Source organism: Oncorhynchus gorbuscha, linkage group LG12, assembly GCF_021184085.1.
Source record: "Oncorhynchus gorbuscha isolate QuinsamMale2020 ecotype Even-year linkage group LG12, OgorEven_v1.0, whole genome shotgun sequence".
Lineage (NCBI taxonomy): Eukaryota > Metazoa > Chordata > Actinopteri > Salmoniformes > Salmonidae > Oncorhynchus > Oncorhynchus gorbuscha.
This window is the reverse complement of record NC_060184.1, coordinates 56292585-56308672: the sequence shown is the minus strand read 5'-3', so window position 1 is coordinate 56308672 and position 16088 is coordinate 56292585. Positions and strand designations below refer to the sequence as shown.

Genomic DNA, 16088 nt, shown 5'->3' with positions numbered 1-16088 from the left:
TGGAACCCTATTCCCTTTCTAGTGCACTACTTTTGACGATGGCCAATGGGCTCTGATCAAAAGTAGTTAACTACTGTATATAGGAAATAGAGAAATTTGGAATGAAGAAATCGAGTTTCAGACAGGACCTGAGGCTAAAGCATACCTTTTGCATTGTGGTTATAAAGTATTTTTTTCAGCCAAAGGGTACTGTATATATGTAGTAAACACATTGATTTGTGTATAAAATAGTCATCCATTAAGCAGGATTACAAGAATCTGGATTTATCATTGAGAGCAGTTTTTAAAGATGAATTTAGCACATCAATCACATAATTGTCAATCATAGAAAACCATTGGTTGACTCTAACCTTGTCATTAGATAACATATAATGTGTGAAGAAGTGATATTACATTGATGTTTTAAAAGTGATCATTGCACTATTGATGAGTACAAGTTTGCATTGCGAAAGGACTGAAAAGACTAAGTATACATTATGTCATAAGACTGTCATTAAGTCTATTTTAAAGGGATTGAAAACCACTTGTATTAATGGGATAAAATCATCTAAATCAATGAATTACACAATCAATTGACATGTCTTTATGTGACCAAATGTGAAGTTTAATTTATTTTTAGTATAATAGTTATATTCTAAAAGATTTCAGTATTCAACATCATTCCTTCGGTGCTCATTCCAAGCAAAGCCAAATATGGCTTCATTGCAAAGCCTTCCTGTTGGGCACAGAGGTCAATTCAACATCTATTCCACATTGGTTCTATGTCATTTCGATGAAATGACATGAAAACAACGTTGATTCAACCAATGTGTTTCATGTTGATCAATGTTAAAAATTGTGACCTTTGTTCTGAAATCACTGGGCCTTTCATCTGTAACAGTGTTTGTGTGAAATCAGTATTGAAGTAAAAGGCCTCTTGGAATGTGTTTTTAAAATACTAAAATCTCTCAAAATACCACATCTTGTTTTTAAAGTGCCTTTTTAAGGCACACATGTCAAGTGTGTGCAGGATGAGGAAAAACGTTTTTGAAGATTCGGAGGGTGTACAATGCTGCAATTGTGGTGGGAATCACATTCTTGAGTCCCCCGGGGTGCCCTGTCAGGGTGAAGGAGGTCGAGGTAGCTGTCCAGCGGGTCTCCTATGTGGAGACAGTGGAAATTGTTGGAGGAAATGGAGATGAGGATGACATGGTAGTGGATGCCCCGCAGCTTGCTGAGAAAGTCGTTCATCAGTTAAAGGATCCTGAAACACTGATTGTTAAGTAGTGGATTTTGTTGCGTTTAATTGCGCTGGTGATTCATTGTACTGGCCAAACAACCAAGAAATCTAAGAAACGGGACATTGTGAAACCTAAAAGGTTTTTGGATCTCCAGGACTTCACAGCCAAGACATTGCAGGGAATATTATCTGAAGATGTTCCCCCCTCTCAGACCCCAGAGGCTGTGTAGCGATCTGAGTAGGAAGACAGACTGTTATAATTTTGGTTTTGTTTACGTTTTTTCCTCTTTTTCGGAGTTAAAGCGTCAGTTTTCACCCCACTCAGTAGGTGGCGGCAATACACCATAATAGGATGTAGTCCACCGTAAAACCCCACAGAAGAAGTATTATTATTCTCCAGCCTAGTGTAGGATCAGACAGGGCCAAGTAGCGGAATAGTGGTGAGGTTTTTAATGGGTGTAGGGTTAGTTGGTAGGGCAATTTTCTTCCTTTTTCTGTTATAAAGTCTAATGAATTCACACTCCATAATAGTAGGCGGAAACACAGGGAGAGATAAGACAACATTTACTAATAGAGCCCCACAGTGGCCGTCTCATAATACCCCCAAAACCTAGCGGTCAGACAGGGAAATAGTTCTAATAATTTCTTCCACCATTTATTCTTCCTATAGGGGATTTTAAAATGCTGAAAATAAGGATGGTGTTGTGTGTAGGCTTACCCTGGTGTGACGTTTTGATAAATGTAAATCTCTTTCGGACAAGGTGACTTTTATCAATACATTCGGCTCTATTTAATTTATGCTAATTAGCATCAAAGTAGACTATCTCTGCAAGCTCCAGAACGTAATCTCTAGCTTTCACCTTTGCAAACAGGTATTGTTTAAATTTCAAACTTGCCCAAAACAGTTGACAGAATTGTCCATTTAAAGAAATGTAGCCAATTTATTCATTACTACATTTAGCTAACATTAGATAGTTAATCCAGAGATTCTTACCTTTGCCTCGATTTGCCAGTCTCATCCAGATCATCATGGAATTTGTAGTTCTGTATGATACCCACATAAGTAGGTGATTACAGCATTTCATTTGGGGGGGTTGTGAATACAGGCAAATATATTGATAAAGGGCATGTTGTCTGAGAGAGATTTACAGTTATCAAAACGTCACACCAGGTTAAGCATACATGAAACACCGCCCTCATTTTAAGTGTTTCTAAAATTACCCTATGTAAAAAAGCAATGGTGGAGAAACGATTCGAACCATTTCCCTGTTAGACCGTTAGGTTGTATGGGTATGACTCATGCTGTGGCGCTCTATATAGGGAGGATGTGACCTGCCTCACTCCAGTACAGTAGGTGGCGGTCCATGGCTCTTTGAGGTGGTTGCGATCTGCCAATTCAAATTTAAAGAAGAAGTCTCATTAACTAGTTGACAATTCTTCTAGGGTGTATTTTTACAACTCTTAGTTGAAGTACAAGTATAGTCTATAGATCGCATAGGAAGATGGAAGACGATGTTTTAACAACACTGAAAATTTAATAATTGGAGAAAGTGGCGTTGGGAAGTCCAGGTAAGAATGCTGGTAGCTAACAGTAGCTGGAACGATTAGCTAGGAGCCCTGATTGTCTCGTTAAATGACCGTGTTTTCGTGCTGTGTCTGTTAACCAGATCGCTTGAGTGTTAACCAAGCAACAAAAAAACATGTTGTTAGATCATAGTACACTGGCTAATGTAATACAATCTTTTGCTGTGCCACATCAGCTAGCTAACGTTAGCTAGCTTACGATATGGACCGGGTGACGTAATTGATGTGATGAGTTGGAGGTGTTGCAACAACAAGAATGGCTGCAACGAGTTATTTTCACACAGCTAACGTCTTAATATGCCTTTTATTAGTCACTTCGGTAGGAGTGAGTTCTGTAAGATTAAATAAAAAAACATCATTTTGATTGCAGTATACAAATAACTAGATTCATGCTTTAATAGCAGGTAGCCTTAGTGGTTAGAGCGTTGGGCTAGTAACAGAAAGGTTGCTAAATCGAATCCCTGAGCTGACAAGGTAAACATCTGTCGTTCTGCCCAAGGCAGAACTGTTCCTAGGCCGTCATTGTAAATAAAAATCTGTACTTAACTGACTTGCTAAATTAAATATATTTTTATAGGAAAAGTGTCAGTGAAGTGATCAATTTGAGTGGAATTCAATTCACGGGTTATGTTATGTTAGATTAATCTAATCAAGACTGGACTGGACATTTGACACCTCCAATATGACAGCGAGGTTTATCTAGTGAGACCCAGCGAGTCTAAAAGGCCTATGTCAAGGCCAATGCCTTAGCAATAGCTAAAGAGTTTGGCCAACTCAGTAGAGAGTTTGAATCGTAATGGGTGCCATGATGGCAACAAGTTCCAAGAATAAATTCTAGCAATATGGCAAAGTAGGATGTTATTCTCATGGAATGTTCCCAAGCTGTGTATATCTCTGGCTTTAGTCTCTTTACTGCTAGAAAGAATTCTGGTATGTCTGAGTGAGCCTTGAACCATCAAATAGTAGGGCTATGTTATATTACTAATGCATGAGGACTAGTGCACCTGCACTGCTCGACCCAGCAGTCAGATGTACTTTTCATTTGGTTCAGACCAGACAGCCTTCAGTTTCTCAAAATAATCAAATAAATGTGTTTTTTCATTGAAGAAAGACCGACACTCACTGCATCTCCTGAGTGTCGCAGCAGTCTAAGGCACTGCAGTGCAAGGGTACTGGTTCGAATCCAGGCTGTGTGCAAGAGTCCACTACAGTCCACAGTTCAAATCCAGGCTGTATCACATCCGGATGTGATAGGGAGTCCCATAGGGCGGTGCACAATTGGCCCAGTGTCGTCCGGGGTAGGCCGTCATTGTAAATAAGAATGTGTTCTTAACTGGCTTGCCTAGTTAAATAAAGGTTACATTTAAAAAATAAACTGGATATTCCTTCCACCTGACTGGCCAGAGACACAACCAAAATGCATCTGCATCAAGGGACAAATAGTTATTTTCTAAGATTTTAAGCCTTTTCAAGCCTTTTTTTGTATTTTAGCGAGATTAGCAATGAGATGCGAAGGATGTTAAAAAAATAACCTTTTATTTATCCAGGTCGACTCAATTTAAGAACAAATTCTTATTTACAAGGACGGCCTGGAATTTGTTCTTGGAACTTATGGTGCCATCATTGCACCCATTTAAGATTCTAACTCTCAGCTGTGTTGGCCAAACTCTTTAGCTGTAGCTAAGGTCTTGGCATAGGCCTAAGATATATCAGACTCAGGACACAAAGGCCTTGCTAAACCCTGCTGTTATATTGGATGTGTCAAATGTTCAATTTTGATCGAATTCATCTAACACCTGAATTGACTGAATCAAACACTTTTCCAAATAAAACAGCAGCTTAAATATTTGTATACTATCAGCAAAATGATTGTTCTGATTTATTATTACAAAACTCACTTGTACTGAAGTGACTTAAGGCATATTAAGATGTTAGCTGTGTGAAAATAACTCTATGCAGTCATCCTTGTTGTTGCAACACCTCCAACTCATCACTAACGTTAGCTATGAACAATGTTGGCCAAGGCTAGTGTTTCATCTGCCCATTTTGGGTTACTGCCTCAACCTTGAATTGAAGTATTGTTAAAATGTAATGGCATATGATTACTCAATCTTCATTACTGACTTTATGTCCATATATATTTTTTAAATCATTTATTGATTAAATAAATGCATGATCTCATTCTCAAATATTCCACCCTCTCTTCCTAGGTCTTCAAATCATTAGAAATCTCTCTGGCAGAGAATATGGGTTTTATTTTACTGGGCAAATTGGTCTGTTGCACTGCGCTTGTGCTATTATGTAGGCTAAGTAACAACATTGCTACTGAGGTATCAGGATACTGACATAAAACTATGACCAGTCGTTCTTCTGACATTCCATCTGATAAATCATTTCCATGTGGATGAAGCAAATGAGTGTATGGTTGAACAAGAAAATTAGAGTATCTGGCTATTATCTGTGCTGGGGTTGACTGGAAATAAGGATTAGCTAGCTACATCATTAGCCCTGTGATTCAGTTCTTAGCACTTGATTAGTGACTCAACTGAACCCTGACCCTCTGAACACCAACCAATGATGTCATCTGGTTGTTAGTTTATTTAATATGTAGGCTAATAGCTATGTGCTCATGGCTATTTGCCTTTGTGGAAGTTGCCCTCATTTCAAATGTGTTGTACAGTACTGTAAAAACGACACCATTGTAATTGTGCAAGGCTAAAATGGAAATGATACAAATGATAAAGTATTTGTCCTTTTCTCTTTTGCAGTCTTCTCTTGAGATTCACAGATGACACATTTGATCCAGAACTAGCAGCAACAATAGGTAAGACCTTCTGAAGGCAGTGTCACTAGCCCTCTATAACCCACACACATGATAGTCACTCATCTTGTTTTAGTGACTGCTCCACTGATTGATCCCGGGTTAGCTAGGACTAGGAGCCCTTGTTGTCTCATTAAAACATGCCCAATAATTAAAGACAAACAGTGAGCACACACAAACAGTACTGGACAGGACCCCTCTTATCTGAGCTAAGCACAGAGTAGCTTGACCTGGTCAGTCCTGCACTAGGCTCATGGGTATCAACAGTATGAACAGACCAGGTAACAATAACTAGCTCACTGACTGGTATTCTGAATGAAAAGTATAGCTAATATCCCAACTATTTCAATAATCTACTTTCTAAATTTAACGAGATACAGCCAGCCCGGTTTACAGTGAGCGAGTTAATTCAACCGGTGGTGAAATGCATGGTTTGGGAAATGGAGAATTCCTTTTCTTCCAGGATCTGCAAATGATATCAGAATTCAAAACTGTATTAAACATTAGACTCTTCAAGGACACCCCTATTATTTCTTTTAGGTAGCCTTGAGACAGTTAACATCCAGGAGTCTTAGTGAAAGACAGGCTCAAAATTCATAGCGCTATTGATTACTTAGAATGGGAGACACAAATGGAATAGTGTTGTTTTTTTCTACAAAAAGAAGTTCTTATAGCTGACTGCACAATGTCGTCTTTGTTAAAACAACCATACGTGCCTGTGGAATCCCAGAGAGAAAGTTCGACGTAATAAAACAATTTTTCTGGTAGGCATGCCTCGCTCCTATTTTACTTGGCCAACTCAATATCTTTGCCAAACAGATGTCCCCATAGAAGTTTAGCTATACTCCCCACATTGACACAAGTCCCTTGTGATTTGTGGTCTGAAAACCACTGGTATCCCTCAATTCCTGCTTGCTCCTTTCTTCCTTTGTATAAAGTTCAAAAGTTCAATCTACACTTGTCAATATCTGTCATATTAGCATAAGCATACCGTGGTCTCTTATTTGAGTCTTGCTGTAATTCTGTGCCAGCATGTTACAAATCTGTATCGGAACATGTGGTTAGTAGCGCCCCTTTGGCATTTAAACAGATCCATTTACAAATCAAACAACCTCCCTATCATCCAACTACGTTCTCTCTTAAATACGGCGATAAGAAGCTTCGGCCTCAGGTGTACCGGTACTCATGAATAAATACAGACTCAGATTTGAGGACACGGGTCGTCTGTGATCAGTTAAAATGCTTTGCCACTACTACTGTTTTGGTGCATGTGGTTGTTGTACTTAGTGTGCTGTCTGTGTGAGTTATGGAGTGTTATACAACGGGTGGCTCTAATGCGGATTGGTTAAAACCGCATTCCAGTCGGTGTATATTCCACAAATTACCATATGCGGCTAAATCTATTATATTAAAATGACTACTTACTTTGTTCCGTCTGACTGCGCAATCCACTGTCTCATCAGCCCAGCCAGGCACTTTCTAAACTTGATCTCCACTATGAAAAGCATCTAGACATTATCTCACATTTCTTTTAGACTACCATTTAGTTTCAACAGCGGAGATTTGTATAAACCTTGCGGTCTGCCTCTTGGACATTTGCAACATTGTTTCGATCTTCAGCTGTTCCATTAATGGACGTTTTGGGATGAGACAAACACAGGAAGGCATCGTTTCTCAGCCAGTCGAAATCATGAATCGGCTGGCATCATTTTTATCGATATATCTATACAAAGAAATGTAAATTGGGGAAAAAAGGTGAAACTAAGTTCAGCTAGTTTATGTTCTTTCCAGCTTCAGTTTGAAGTGATTGTGTTAGCTGTGTTGTTCACTAGCTCCTCTGAACAACAGTGTCCTGACAATTAAGCACATTTTCTAAGCCAGGTGAGATCGCACTTTTTGAAGTGACTGTAAATTACCCGTAGTTGGCAAGCTAACAAGCAAGGGATAAGAACGTTGTCAGCCAGTATGGCAATGGAACATTTAGAGTCGCATCCATAGATATAGAACAAAAAGACTGAGCGACTGGGTCGCGTCTCTAGCAACCAAACCGATAAAACGAACGACCAGCCATCTAGTCCAGATTTGTGTCTGGACTAGATCTTGTGGAAGGATGAAATGGTCTCCATAAATTCATCAAAATAATGTTTTTTTGTAATGAAAATGTCAATCATTATTTAAATATGTTGGTAACCCATTGTATACAAGTGATAATGCCGTCGAAACCGGCGTTGGAGGATACATTGGCTCGGTTTGCCGGCCATCGACTTCGTTTCGGGCCCATCACCCATGCCAATGTATCCTCCAAACACAGGCTTCTCGCGCATTATTTTAAATCAAAACCACATCATTTAGTGGGTTGCAGGGTCGAAGAAAAGAGCTCCATCACGTACCTTTTTATTAATAAACAAACCATGTTGAAGTGAGTTGCCGATTCCAGTTTCTGTCAGACGTACTCGGGACGTTTCAGGTCGCCCGTAAAGAGTTTAGTCTGCAGCACAACAGCCCTACCTTGACTACACCACAGTGATTGTCAGTTATTGTTGGCTTGGTGATGTATGAACCAGATGCTGCATTAGGGCAATGACTGTACTGTTGTCTACACGGTAGTGGGTGCTAAATACCATGGTCCGTAGGGATAAACAAAGAGCGAGAGGACATGCTTGACACTCTTTTGGGTGTAGGAGGAGGGCAGGGTGAGGAGATGAGTCCATCTCGTCTTCACTCCTCTTTGTTTTGGCTCTTGTCTGGAGCCTGGTCCAGACACAAAAACAACCCCATCTTAAGCATACGTTTTTCCTGATAAATCTTTCAGTGTGTGCTAAAACTTTTGGACAATACGTCCAGCCAAACCCTTCATGCTATGTGCGCTGAAAGAAGCCATAGAGATTTACGCGTCATGTGTGACGAGCACGACGCTTTTATTTTGATGTATTTTCGACCGAAGAAAAGGGGATTTCAAAGAATGAATCATGGCACTTCTGAGCGACAACACAGGTGGAGTTTTTTTTTTAAATAGAAATTTGCTATATTTTTATCTTTACATATTCAACCACATATTCCCCACACAGTTTTAAATCAGGACACGCATCAAAATTTAAGTGCACAAAGCTCCGCCCCTCTCTGACTTGTGAAAATATCCGATTTAGTTCAGACATGCATTGTGTGGTACATGTAGGCCTAAGTTATGTATGTTTTGACCATTTTAAATGAGTCAAGTTCATTTGTCTTCTTGATTCATAGTATTGGCGTATATGACCTGTGTGATGACTCAAATCACCAGGCACACATTTATGATGAAGACATGATGTCTTCGATTGGGGGTGCTCCGGGTATTCGTACATTCAGAGCGTTGTCGGATTGTCAGTTTTGTAAATGCTTTCGGAGCGCACCCTAGACGCTCTGACCTAGGAATAGGATGGATCCGAGTGTTCTGACTTCACAACGGCAGTCAAGCCCCCAAGCAAACTGGCTAACGTTGTCTAGTTTGTTAGCTACTTCCAGACACAAATGAGAACACCTCACTCTGAGCATTTTACTCTCCCTAGTAGAGCTGGTTAGGCTGTTCATGTTAACCAGAGCTTTGGTGACTGTAACTGTGCTGCTGGCAACAAATGAATTACGTTTTTTGCCAACATTTACCAACACTGGCCATATTCAACTGGTGTTGAGCATTTGTAAAATTCTGCACTCTGGCACTCACAGGCAAGAGTGCTCTGAAATCTGAAGATAGCCAGGGTGATTTACGAAAGCACCCTGAATGTGTGTTTCTCTCTGTTTCTTACGCAGGCGTTGATTTCAAAGTGAAGACTATCTCAGTGGATGGGAACAAGGCAAAGTTGGCAATATGGGTAAGTAGTCCTCTACACACACACACACACACACACTGTCCCTTTCAAAACTGACTGGAACATTCTGGAAAGGAGTTAGTATGAGGTGTGGGCCTAGGTTATTGTTGTCGAACAACTCCTAGGTATGGCTAGTAAAAAAAAAAAAAATCGAATTGCTTAACTTCCACTTAACAAATGATTCACTTAACCTCCACAAGATGGTGCTGATGTACATCATTCTGAGCACCAATGACAAATGGCTGTCAAATCTCTCTTTATGCTTTAGTCCTTGTCCTCCATCACTTTTTATGGTTCTGTCTTAGTCACACCACCATATTTTCCTCCCCATGTGTCCAGAGCCTGACAGCGGAGAGGGTTATGGCTGTGTTATGTGTCCAGACCTGTTGTGTTTTGATGTGCCCAGGGCTTTAATGGTTATGGTTATGTTTTGCAGGACACGGCTGGCCAGGAGCGTTTCCGAACCCTGACACCTAGTTATTACCGTGGCGCGCAGGGAGTCATCCTGGGTGAGCAAACAACTTCATCATTCAGACCTCTACCCCTTTAGACACATTCAGCCACTGCAGGTCCGGACAGCCACCGTAAAGACTGATGGCTTTTCATCCTGTCCTCTTCCTTACTCTCTGGAACTGACATTATTGCTCTTCGCTAGAGCAGACATCCTCCAGAGCCTACAGTATACCCGGAGGCTATGATAGTGATAGTGTGGCTATGATAGTGTGGCTAGCACCATGGATGCAGTAGAACTGGCTTTCTAAACAAGTGTTGTATTTCCTCATCACTTTTAGTCCGGTGGCTAAGTGTCCGATTTTGGGTGAATTGTGGCTTTTGTCATATTGAGATGGTGCATTTCACACACATTCCTAGTAGTAGCAGAACCATTGTTGATACACAGCTCAGGACTACTTCATGATAGAACACTAACACATTCTAGTGATGCGGGGGGGGGGGGGGTTTGAAACACTGCTTTAAAGGTCAAAGGTCCCGCCCTCAGTTACAATATGTCCTGCAGTCATCTGCTGACAGAGATACAATGTTTTTGACCGAGCACCTCACCCCTTGTCTCTTCCTCAGTGTATGATGTATCACGACGGGATACTTTCACCAAGCTGGACAACTGGCTCAATGAGCTGGAGACGTACTGCACAAGGAATGACCTTGTCAAGATGCTGGTCGGGAACAAAATTGATAAGGCGAGTCCGTTTGTTTGTGTACAGTGTGTCATTTAGGCTAGAATTGTGCTATAATCAGTGGTTAATGTTTGTTGATACTTACTAGGTAACAAGGCTTTCCCCCCTCATAGAATCAACACATTCTATATACAGGGAATTTCTTGTTTTTCAGTTATCCTCTATTCATTGTATTGACTTACCCCAAACCAATATCCCCCTATTCTTGGTTTTCTAAGTTTAGATCATACCCCAGTATTTCCCCTGTATTATTTTATTCGAAATGTATTATATTGTATATACATATATTTTTTTTTTACAAAACTCATAGTAATGCATCTAACTGACTACACAACGTAGTCTTTGTTAAAACAACCATGCCTACCTGTGGACCCCCCCCAACCCTCTCCTGCTACCCTTGCCACCACTGCTGAAAAAATATCCTGGGGGAACCACTGCGCTGGTGTATATTTGAAACATTCTTCAGTACTTGGTGTAGTATGTTCCTAGTTTACAGATTGAGCTGGAATGTAATGTGAATAATATTGCCTCCCAACCTGGTTGGGCTGAGAGAAGAGGGCTCGTCACATTTTAACATATCCCGAGCCCATGTGAAAACACTCGCATGTTCAACCAAATGTTATCTCTGGGTTTAGTTCCCTGAGTCTGTTTTAAAAAAAACAACAACATTGTAATTGGATTTAAATGTATCCTGCTGGCTCTGTCGTCTTCCGCCATAGTAGGTCCTTTGTTTGTTGTTTCTTAACCCTGTAGGAGAATATAACATTAGTAGATGTACAAAAGTATGTGGACACCCCTTGAAATTAGTGTATTCGGCTATTTCAGACACACCGATTGCTGACGGCCATGCAATCTCCATAGACAAACATTGGCAGTAGAATGGCCTTACTGAAGAGCTTAGTGACTTTCAACGTGGCACTGTCATAGGATGCCACCTTTCCAACAAGTCCATTTGTAACATTTCTGCCCTGCTAGAGCTGCCCCGGGCAACTGCAAATGCTGTTATTGTGAAGTGGAAACGTCTAGGAGCACACAGCACGTAAAAATCATCTTTCCTTGGTTGCAACACCCACCACTGAGTTCTAAACTGCCTCTGGAATCAATTTCGGCACAAGAACTGTTCAACTGGAGCTTCATGAAATGGGTTTCCATGGCCGAGCAGCCGCACACAAGCCTAAGATCACCATGCGCAATGCCAAGTGTCGGTTGGAGTGTTGTAAAGCTCGCCGTCATTGGACTCTGAAGCAGTGGAAACGTGTTCCCTGGAGTGATGAATCACACTTCACCATCTGGCAGTCCGATGGACGAATCTGGGTTTGGCGGATGCCAGGAGAAAGCTACCTGCCTTAATGCATAGTGCCAACTCTAAGGTTTGGAGGAGTAATGGTCTGGGGCTGTTTTTCATGGTTTAGGCTAGGCCCCTTGGTTCTATTGAAGGGAAATCTTAACGCTACAGCATAAAATAACACTCTAGACGATTCTGTGACTCTTTGTGGGAACAGTTTAGGGAAGGCCCTTTCCTGTTTCAGCATGATAATGCTCCTGTGCGCAAATCGAGGTCCATACAAAAATGGTTTGTCGAGATCAAGGTGGAAGAACTTGACTGGTCTGCACAGAGCCCTGACCTCAACCCCATCAAACACCTTTGAGATGAATTGGAAAGCCGACTGCGAGCCAGGCCTAATTGCCCAACATCAGTGCCCGACCTCCCTAATGTTCTTGTGGCTGAATGGAAGCAAGTCTCCGCAGCAACGTTCCAACATCTAGTGGAAAAGCATTTCAAGAAAAGTGGAGGCTGTTATAGCTTAAAGGGGGGACCAACTCCATATTAATGCCCATGATTTTGGAATGAGATGTTTGACGAGCAGGTGTCCACATACTTTTGATGTAGTGTATGTTTCCCGTGTACCCAGCCCAGTCACATTCACAGTAGCTGACAGGTAAACTGGACAGACTTTATAAAAGATTACTCTTCTTTGTTTTAGGAAAACCATGAACTAGACAGGAACGAAGGCCTGAAGTTTGCAAGAAAACATTCCATGCTGTTTATAGGTAAGTCGGGAGCTGGGAGGATTCCCCTCTCGGATGCGACTCGGGGCATGAGTTATGGCCCACCGTTATGCGGGGAAACAGCTTTTTTAAATACCTGTCATACCTGGACTGGAATGTCTGCCTGCTTCTATTCTTAGCCTTCTCTTTTTAATACCCTCTAACATCTTTCACTTTGTCTAACCCCCCCCCCCCCCCCCCCCCCCCCCCTTATGTGGACAAAGCTGTCTGATTTTATTTGAAATAAGCAATTCAATGACGTAAACCATTTTTTTGTCTATTGTTACCATGTTTTTGCCTGTATTTAGTATAACATATTTTAGATCATTTTAATGATAACCACGTGGTAAATATACACTGTGTTAAAGAGCAGTGGGACCAACACTCATACATAATTGACTCGGAACAGAAGTTTATTCTGCCATTCCAGAGGCACCACTGATTTAGGAACCGTGTCAACTACTTTATTTTCTCTCCAATTTAAGAAACAACCATTTTGACCACTTTCAATTTTTAGATTTACGTCATTTAGCAGACACTCTTACCCAGAGCAACTTACAGGAGCTATTAGGCTAAGTGCCTTGCTCAAGGGCACATCAACAGATTTTTCACCTAGTCAGGGAATCGAACCAGTGTCCTTTTGGTTTGCTGGCACAACGCTTTCAACCGCTAGGCTATCTGCCACCTTCATAAGATAAAATTTGTGTATGAAGTCTTTGTTATTCCAATCAGAAAATAAATAACTTCTACCAATCAATAGATACAGCTATTTTGAGCAACTTGTTCAAATTGTAGCACTCGGAGAGCACATTCTAGCTAAGCAATAACACACAAGAGGCTGTGATAAACATAGTCCCAGGTAAATGACGTTGTTCGGTCCGACACGCAGCGGAGGCACACAATGTTCAGGAGAATTACCCTGTCTAGTTTCAGAGAAAGGCAGCTGTGGAGGTCAGAAGCTAGATGACATGAAGGAGCAGCCAGTCACTGACAGTTGTTATGTCTGTATCCCTTCTTCCTCCTCTTCCCCCCCCACCCCCCTTTCTCTGGGCCAGAGGCCAGTGCTAAGACGCGTGATGGGGTCCAGTGTGCGTTTGAGGAGCTGGTTGAGAAGATCATCCAGACCCCTGGACTGTGGGAGAGCGAGACGCAGGGCCGAGGGGTCCAGCTGGGCCGGCAGGACCAGGCTGCAGGGGGTGGCTGTGGGGGTTACTGCTCCCTGGTATAGACCCACACTACATTCACACGCGACGCGCGCACATACGAAGCATAGACACTCATATACACACACACACACATACGAAACGCACCCCACACACACACTCACTTGAAAGACACACCCAACCAAACACACACTGATGGCTGATGTCCTGCGATGAGGACTATGAAAGCTATAGTTTTCAGACTATTTACCACATCAGCCCCTGAGGTGTGGAGTGAGGCAGGGCTGCTCATGACCAGCACCCTCCGCTCACTGGCTGTGATCATTCATAGGGATGTTGCTGTTTGCACACTTCCTGTTATCATGGCTATAATTCTGTTTTAAAGGTACTGTCGGTCTTTCTGAAAATGAAATTAGTGTATGACTTGGTGGAATCGTGAGGTGGGGCACAGTACCATGGATAGCAGATGGGGGTATTATTTTCTAAATGAAAATAATATCACCATTTCTCAATTACGGTTGTATCGAGTTTTGTTTGTCCTCCCCCCTCAACACTTTTTTTTCTTTGTAGAATTCCCCCCCTCTCTCCTTTAACACTTTGTTCCTCTTAGCAAGGCAAGCTAGTGTGTGTTGACAGCTAGTGTGTGTTGGCTGCAGGGATGATTCTCCAGTGTGTGCATCTACCCTGTGTGATCATGCAACCTTGTTCTCCAGTGCTCGCCCTCCTAACAGCGCTGCAGTTGATTTTCTTGTCAGGCCAAGCCTTCATGTATTCTCTCTCTCTCTTCTCTTTTTGTCTCTCTTCCACAAGCTGCCTCTTTTGTTCTAAAAATTATAGTCACCATGTTTTTGGAACAAAGTTTTACAACTTTTCCTGACTTGGACTCAAAACTTTCAGCATTTTTTAGAAGGGTTTATAAATCAAACAGATTGGCACAGGAGGATTGGCTATCCATTGTGTGTGTTGTGAAAGAGAAACTAAACGAACCAACGCTGCATGTTTTGTTGGTTGTTCTAATGGGCTGTGACCAGCCTGGTTATCTGCCACTCAGACAGTTAAATATGAATATCAGTATCAGCGCTAGCGTCAGTCTTGCTTCAGCTTTTCATAATGTGTCCCTATATGGAAAAAAGACCAACGATGGGTGTTGGCATTGAAATCAAAGAAGGTGTAAGACCTGTTTTAAAAATAAATAAAAAAGAGTTTTGCAATGCTCTGTCTCCACGTTCCATGTCCTTAGACCTTGCCTGTAGTTCTTGAGAGCCGGGAAGAATGTGTTGGGAAATGTAGTTTTGGGTGACCGTACCTATGGTATATTTGTCAGGAGTGACACGGATGCCTTTACAGTATGTCTAATCAGAATATAATGATTTCTTATCCTTAATTGCATGTAGAATTCTTTTAATTTTTCATGTTTGTTCTATAAATGCCTTGCAGAGACCGTTGCACTGTGTCCCAAAATGGCACCCTATTAACTATATAGTGGACTACTTTCAACCACCCTGGTCTAAAGTAGTGCACTATATAGAGAATTAGGGTGCCATCTCGGACACAAACTTGGACTGTATGAACCACACATACACAACAATTGAGTTAAATGTACCTTCATCCAGGACCTTGCACACAGGGTTTCGAGTAGCCTGCATAGAGATGTTTTATTTGTCCTGAATGAACTAGACGTCTGCTTTATGATGGAAATGACAGAGGCTTTAACTCTTGAACTTGTTCTTTTCTGTTTATATGTGACAGCATATAAACACATTGTAAATTCATGTGTGTGTGTTTCGGAATACTTATGAAAATATGTATAATTCCTGTGTGGATTGTAAAATTTGAATGTATACATACTACAATTATAAAACCGCCCTATGTATTAAAGTGAATAAAGTAATTTTTAAAGGATTCTGAAGTTAATGCTTATTCCTGCCTGAGCTAAGGAGCCCTCGCCTACTGTAAAACAAAGGGCCAGATCCTATTAACTTAGTCTAAATCTTCACACAGTACTTGTACTTCACCTCATCTGAGAAGTCTTCACAGAAAACGACCTAGACTACTTACCATGTTGGAAATGTTATCCTTTGGTGAGAACTGAAAAAGGGTTTATCTTAAAAGCCTGTTTTTGAATTCCACACGTTTACAGATCGAGAGGTAGATACAGTGGGGCAAAAAAGTATTTAGTCAGCCACCAATTGTGCAAGTTCTCCCACTTAAAAA

The 16088-nt window shown here is 41.3% G+C and overlaps 1 pseudogene across 1 annotated transcript; it reads left to right on the top strand.

Moving 5' to 3' along the window:
• Positions 1–2576: 2576 nt before the first annotated feature.
• LOC123991142 lies at positions 2577–15776 on the top strand (annotated as a pseudogene). The gene is made up of 7 exons (XR_006830757.1): positions 2577–2788; positions 5572–5627; positions 9411–9472; positions 9906–9978; positions 10547–10665; positions 12648–12714; positions 13767–15776. The product of XR_006830757.1 is annotated as a ras-related protein Rab-18-like (transcript).
• Positions 15777–16088: the final 312 nt, after the last annotated feature.